Genomic DNA, 7,542 nt, shown 5'->3' with positions numbered 1-7,542 from the left:
TTTGTGTAAAGCTCCTCCCTGAAATAAAACTGGGGCGCAGACCGAAGCCCGCGTGCGTTATGGCTTGCAGGCCATGCATTGCGGCTTGCAGTACGGGCAGGCATTGCAGTTGGTGAGGTGTGCAAACGGCATGTGTAGCCAAAATGTTTACAATGCAGGATCTGTCTGACACCAGTTTTGCATCCACTCTAGTCTCGGGGTGTCTTCTTGTCTCTCTCTTTGCGTCTTTGTGTGTACTTTTTCTCTATCTCTGTTGCTGCCAGATCTCCCTCCTTTGTGAACCAAACCCCCTTGTTGAGGCCAGCCCTTGACAAATTAACATTTGTGGGAATTATATCAGCATTTGACAGATAATGCTACAAATTTTGGGAAATGGCAGTAAGAACGCAGATCAAAGAAAGAACTTTATGGAGCATATTTAGGAAGAAGAGACAAAAAGAATTACTGAAGAAATATTTGAGGGGAACTGGCACAGTAAACAACAGAACATAAAGCTATCGATGCCTTAGGAATAAAAGAAATGACACTTATGTTAGACAAGAGACCATCATGGGCAAGACATTGCTCTACTGAAGAGTCTACCCAGAGCTCTCTTCATGTCCTTGTTCCTTAGACTGTAGATGAAGGGGTTCAGCATGGGTGTGACCACTGTATACATCACTGAGGCAATGGAAATTCTCTGTGAAGAATGTGTCACAGCAGAACTGAGGTAGACCCCAATGCTTGTCCCATAGAACAAGAAGACCACAGAGAGATGAGACCCACAGGTGGAAAATGCCTTACACTTTCCCCCAGCAGAGGATATTCTCATTAAGGAGGAGACAATCTGAAAGTAAGAGTATAAAATCCCAGTGAGGGGAAACACACCCAGTAGTGCTAACATCACATACATGATGATGTTAATGATGAAGGTATCAGAACAGGCCACTTTGATCATCTGAGTCAGTTCACAGAAAAAATGTGGAATTTCAGTGCCTATACAGAAGTTCAACTGCACCGTCATTAGAGTATGAAGCAGGGAGATCCAGAACACAATGAACCAAGACATCAGAACCAGCAAACCACAGAGCTAGGGATTCATGATTACTGTGTAGTTCAGAGGGTAACAGATGGCCAGAAACCTGTCATAGGCCATTACAGTCAGAATAAAATTGTCCAATCCACCAAAGGTCATGAAGAAATACACCTGAGTAATGCACCCTATGTAAGAAATGTCTTTTCTCTGTGTCTGGATGTTCACCAGCATCTTTGGGACTGTGGTGGTGATTGAACAGATATCAACAAAGGACAGGTTGGACAGGAAGAAATACATGGGGGTGTGGAGGTGGGGATCTGAGATGATGGCCAGGATGATGAGCAGATTCCCAAGCACAGTGACCAAGTACATGCACAGGAAGAGTCCAAAGAGGAGAGGCTGAAGTTCAGGTTCATCTGAGAGGCCTAGCAGGAGGAATTCTATAACTGCTGTTTGGTTTGCTGATTCCATAGAGCTAGTGTGTAGGCTGAGGAAGAGGGTAAAGTAAAATTTATTGAACAATCAACTGACACTTCACCTAGTCCTCACCTTACAACACCATCTGTATTTCATTACTGAGTCCATCTAATGAAAATTACTATCTCACTTGTGGGTATTCCATTTACATTTTGTGTTCATGATTATTCAGACTCTTATTTAGCAGAAAGGTCTCTTTTTAGCTTCAATTCACTAGTTCTAATTCTCCCATTTGAATCTATGTACAACATCCAATTTCTTCATCGTTATGACCCTACCAGAGTAATTGCAAATATATCACATTAACTTCTAAGTGTATTCTTTGTTTGATAATATCCATAGCTCCTTCATGTTTGTTTATTATTCTTGTTAATTGTGGTCATGTTACTTGTGACTCATTGTAATGTTGTATAGTGTTTTAGAGGAATAGCAATTTGAACTGCTGACCTTGTGGATGGTAGTCCACTGCATATCCTACAGTGCCACACCAGGCCTCCATGCTAGTACCAATCTGTTAATGATTAAAGGTCATCTAAGATGAAAGTTCATATCTTAAAAGTGGACTGACACATTCAATTAATGTGACAGATAACTCTTGGCACTTTTTTTTGGTTTGTTTTTTAATATCCAAACATTAGAATTATTTTCTTTGTTAAGTTTAGAAATGCATTTGTGAAAAGTAGGTTCTCAATTAATGGTATTGCACTGTAGGATCAGCACTGGTCTATGAACGACAAGTTCAGCAGTTCAAACTCACTAGCTATCCCTTAGAAGTACTATACATAAGGTTGTTATGGGTCAGGACTTACTCAATGTCACTTAACAACAACCACAATTATTATTAATAAGACTCCTGGTGTGAAAATATAGGATAAGCATTGGGATGAGAAATTCAAGGTCATCAGTTCAAAACCACTAGCTACTCCTCAGAAACACTACACAGGCTCACTATGAGTTAGAATTGACCAAAGAGCAATTAACAACAATCAAAACATTTTTACTATTAATCTCTTCCTTTTATGACAATTATATTGGATTTATAGTTCTCTAAAGGTACATTATAAAATTTTTTAAGGTACATTATAAAGCTGTGCTTTCAACAATGAGTATTAGAATGATACAGCCTTGAATAAAATTTTAGCTCTACCAACTTACTACCTGTGTGATCTTGAGAATGTAAGTTACTCTCCCTTAGCTGCAGATACCTCACCTCTCACATGGGAGTAGTAAATATTTCCTACATGATGATTTTGATGATTAAGTTAAATGAGATGACACATGTACTATATCTTGTGTTACACACAGCAACACATGGTATTGTGAGCTTATGGGTTATCAACAAATTAAATCTATATTACTTGTCTATTATTAATCTTTATTCCATTTAAAAAGACAGGAAGAATGAAATTATGATCATTACAACCATAACACATCTGTTACCTCTTTTGACCTCCATGCAGCACTTCAAATTAGTGAAGATCTCTTAGGTAGCTCTTTCAGGATTCACTTGACAAATGAAAGCTTCCAAGAAGAGGAAAGGGCATATGGATTAATATAGAGAGAATGAAAACAAAAAGCACATAACCATTAAAATCAAATGTAAATTATGTGTGAGTTTGTGTTCAAGTGTATTTACTGTTGGGTGAGGATGAATAGATTTAAAATCAATCGAGTTAATTATAAATGAGAAGATGGATGTTAGATTTAAAAATGTTTAAACTCTACATTACAAATCATACAGAGGAAAATAAAAAAGCAAATCAGAAAGCCTTAAGACTTAAATGAAAAAGTTTATATTATTCATCAAGGGGGAAAAAATGTTACTATCTATGTATGTTGTTGTTGTTGTTGTTGAGTGCCATCGAGTCGGGTCCGACCCATAGCGACCCTGTACAGGGTTTCCGAGGGTGTACAGCATAGTAATTAATTGAAAGACAAAAATATCGTTCCAGATGGAAATAGCATTCAAATGCAATTTAGCCTGAGGGAGGTAGGGTGAGGAAAAAAAGGCTTCTCTGAAATTGGATTATTTAAATTCATAGAAGAAAAATCTGTAATGGTCAGTCAGAACATCTAAGGGAAGGACAAGCATAATGGACTGAAACAAAAGAAAGTTTGGTTGCCCATTGGGACAGTGAGCTTCTAAAAGGTCTGAGAGGCCAGTTAGACAAATGGCAGAGAATGAGGGTTAACAAAGCAAAGCTTGAGAAGGCCACAAATAGAGAGTCTGACCCATCAACCTTGTTGTTCACAGTGAAGGTCTTACCCTACAGAGCCTTACCCTCCTTCAAACAGACATGTTGTTGTTGTTAAGTGTCATCGAGTCAGTTCCGACCTATAGCGACCCTGAACAGGGTTTCTGAGATGTAAATCTTTACGGGAACAGAAAGCCTCATCTTTCTCCCACAGAACAGCTGGTAGTTTCGAACTGCTGACCTTGTGGTTCACAGCCCGATTTATACAGACATAGTAGACAGTTATTCAGTAGATAATAGATAAATTAGTGGATGTTGACAATCCAACAGCAATCTGCAATCTATAGAAAAGTGTGTAAAAACTGATGTTTGGAAAAAGAGATATGGTAAAATGTCAAATCTGGTTACACCTGAGTTCCTCTGGAAAATAACACATTCAACATATGGGAATTTCCTCATATCTTACTCTGCTTGTAGATAAAGTGTACATAAAGAAAAGAAGAAAGAAAGAAAAAAAAAAAAAAAGGAGCAGATTCAGAGCTGGAAAAGACTGCATATTGTAGAAAATATACTGTCTTCCAACTACAGAGAATTCACATTTCTAAATAAATATGGGAAGTTTCAGTCTACTTACCAGAGATGAAGCCCAGTACCCCCTTTTCCTTTTCCTTTTCCTTCTTGCTCTAGCAGCTTTCATTGGGACACACTAAGCCTTTCTGATGGTATCTCTGAAGCTGTTTCTCTTCTCCATGGTCTGTCTCTGAGAAGTCCAGTGTAGTTTTCTCCTAGAATAGAAACAAATATTTACAAGATAAAGGGCAGTGAGGACATTTTAAAGGTTCCAGAGTCTCTGGAAATCTCAGAATACTTCATTAAATAGATTGTATTATTGTCCTTCACTCTCTAAGCAGTTCATCACCCTTGGGTATAAAGAAGACAAAATGGAAAATATTTTGCCAATTTTCTCTCTTTGTAGGCATCTGTGGAAGACTTGGAGTGAACATTTTTAGTGTGAGGTGGATTTATTTCCTTCAAGAGGAAATTCTGCTATCTATAGTTTGATTAGAAAGTAACAAACAGCCCCCAAAAGTTAACTTCTACATGAAACCAAATCTAGGAACCATCACTCTTAGAGTGAAATTGCATCTGTGAAATATTTACCTTGAAGAGTATTGAGATTTTATAGGTCACTTGGTATATTCCAGTTGTGGAGACAAGAGGTCATGTCTGAAGAAAAACAAACTTGTTAAGAGTTTTAATGTGCTCAGGAACTATACAAGACTTTAAAATCTGAGTATTTTTATGAGTATAAATAGAGCAGCCTGAAAGCAGAGCTTTAACTCGATATTGAAATTTTGAAAAAACTCTACAATCTACACTAAAGATTAATGCAGCCTTTTTTAACAGCAGCATAGTTAAACGTTGTATTGACTTAAACATTGTAACCTAAATAAATTATTCTATCACAGACATATTGTACTCATGAGCAGTCTTGATATGTTCTTTTTTGATGATGAATGTGATACCATTTATCTTCAATTTGTCATTACCAATATAGTAAACCATGTGATTTTCAGATTCAAAATGGTCAATGAAAGTCCATTTCAGCTTATTAATGCCTAGGATACCAGTTGTTTATGTTCCATTTCATTTTTGAAATTTTTCAACTTTCCTAGATTCTTATGTCACACATTCCAGGTTCCATTTATTAACAGACTTTTATAAAGATTTTCTCTTCATTTTTAGGAAGATCAGTTAATACCACTATTATTCAAATTTATGCACTGACTACTGAAACCAGGAATGATGAAATTGAAGAAGTCTACTGACTTCTTCAGTGTGAAATTGATCAAACATGTAATAAAGATGTATTGATAATAACTGGAGATTGGAATGAAAAGGTTGGAACAAAGAGGAAGAACCAATAGTCGGAAAATTGGCCTTGATGATAGAAAAGATGCTGGAGATAGCAGGATGTGATTTTGCAAGACTAATGACTTCTTCATTACAAATACCTTTCTTAAACAGCACAAAAGATGATTAGATACATGGACCACACCAGACAGGATACACAGAAATCAAGTTGATAGCATCTGTCGAAAGATATGGTGGAAAAGCACCCTATTATCAACCAAATAAGGCTGGGGCTGATAGTGAAACAGACCATTAATTGCTCATAAAAATTCAAGCTGACTTCCGGTTTGGGCAGCAGTAGAGAAAGCCAGGTAGGGACTAGAAACTCACGGAGGAAGCAGTCACAGAACAACTCCAGAGCTCCAGATCTGCCATATCTACCGTAAGGTCCAGAACATCAGTTTCCCTCACTTGCGAGTGAAAAAAATCATGATATTAAGGAAAATATTGCGAGTTAGGAATCTGGAGAGGGGACTCCCTCTGCAGCAACCCTGATTAGCAGTCTTTAGAGGGTGGGGTTACAGCCAGACTTGCTCTAGGACATTTGCAAAAAGAGGAGTGGGAGACTCTACACATTTTTCCCTCCTCTTCCCTGCCATGCCTTCTTTGCCCAGCCTGGACACCTTCAGGTGGATGGGTGCGAACGCCCCCCCCAAAAAAAAAAGAGGTCAAGCACTGACCCCACAGTTTTTCCATGGTACAGAAATAAGGAGCTTGGCAGCTACTTATGATGTCAGCTGTGGGAACACAGCCTAAATTGACTTCTGTGGGACCCTTGGTGGCTGTAAGCTGTGGAGTCGGTTCCAACTCCTGGCAACCCTGTGAGGGATTTCCGAGTCTGTAGATCTTTGCAGGAGCAGAGCACCTTGCCTTTCTCTCACAGTGTAGCTGGTGGTTTTGAGCTGCTTACCTTGTGGTTTGTAGCCCCATTTGTGGCCCCTGAGTTCCTGTGCAGGACCCTTATAAAACAATATGTAAAACCCCAACATAAAAGGACTCAACCATCTCTAGAAAATTGTGATATGCACACGCTGATATCTAACTGACATTCAGAGACAAAAATAGTGGGCAATCTTTCTCCCACTAACTTCTCAATATCTACCTATGCACCTCTACTGTAGTGACTAGAGGAGGGGCCTGAGCAAGCAGAAACTCTGACCCACAGCTGGCGGCTTCTACCTTGTACACACATGGTCTGTGTAGCAAGGGACAGCCAGCCACAGCTTTATTTCTGTTCCAAAGTGGTGTGTTTTTTTTTTTTTTTTTTATTACTTCTGCTTTGGGTCCTTTTGATCACACATCTTCCCTGGAGGTGGGAGCGTTTTCTCCCTACATTACCCAAGAAAAGACAGCAATCATGGCCATATAGACAAGCTATAAGCATACCCCATAAAATTCCACCACTGAGACAAGAGCCAACAACACCTGCTAAGCATTACATGAGAACAGGGAAGCCTATCTCCTGATCATATTCACCAGGAGACACCCAGTAAACTTAATAATAAACAACAACAAACATCCACCTAAGCATTAAAAAAAAAAAAAAAAAAAACTATTGGAAATGACAAACAAAAAACAATAAGAGATATCCAAACATGTTCAAAACCAGAAGAGAGTAGTTGAGACAAATGAACTAGAGACAGACAAATTATTTCTAGAAGAGGAAGAACAGGTTTTGGATAAGCCTGAGAAAGAATTCAGAAGAATGATATGGAAACAAATTCAAATGTTCCAAAAAGGGGTGGGGGAAAGCAGGAAGAATTCAGGAAAGTACTACAAGAGGAATCAAATAAGGTTGATACAGAATTGGAAACAATTCAAAACCTGTGAAAAGCAGTCCAGATGATTAAAAATAAGATATCAGAAATAGAAATACACTTAAAGAGGAAAGGAGCAGAATAGAAGAGATGGAAGCCAGAATTAATGAGCTGGAAGACAAAT

The 7,542-nt window shown here is 38.4% G+C and overlaps 1 pseudogene; it reads right to left on the bottom strand.

The window, feature by feature from the left end:
• Nucleotides 1-532: 532 nt before the first annotated feature.
• LOC102831346 lies at nt 533-1,486 on the bottom strand (annotated as a pseudogene).
• Nucleotides 1,487-7,542: the final 6,056 nt, after the last annotated feature.

The sequence above is a fragment of the Chrysochloris asiatica genome, unplaced genomic scaffold (genome assembly GCF_000296735.1).
Source record: "Chrysochloris asiatica unplaced genomic scaffold, ChrAsi1.0 scaffold00493, whole genome shotgun sequence".
NCBI lineage: Eukaryota > Metazoa > Chordata > Mammalia > Afrosoricida > Chrysochloridae > Chrysochloris > Chrysochloris asiatica.
The sequence above is the reverse complement of the archived record's forward strand: the minus strand, read 5'-3'. Positions and strand labels throughout refer to the sequence as shown.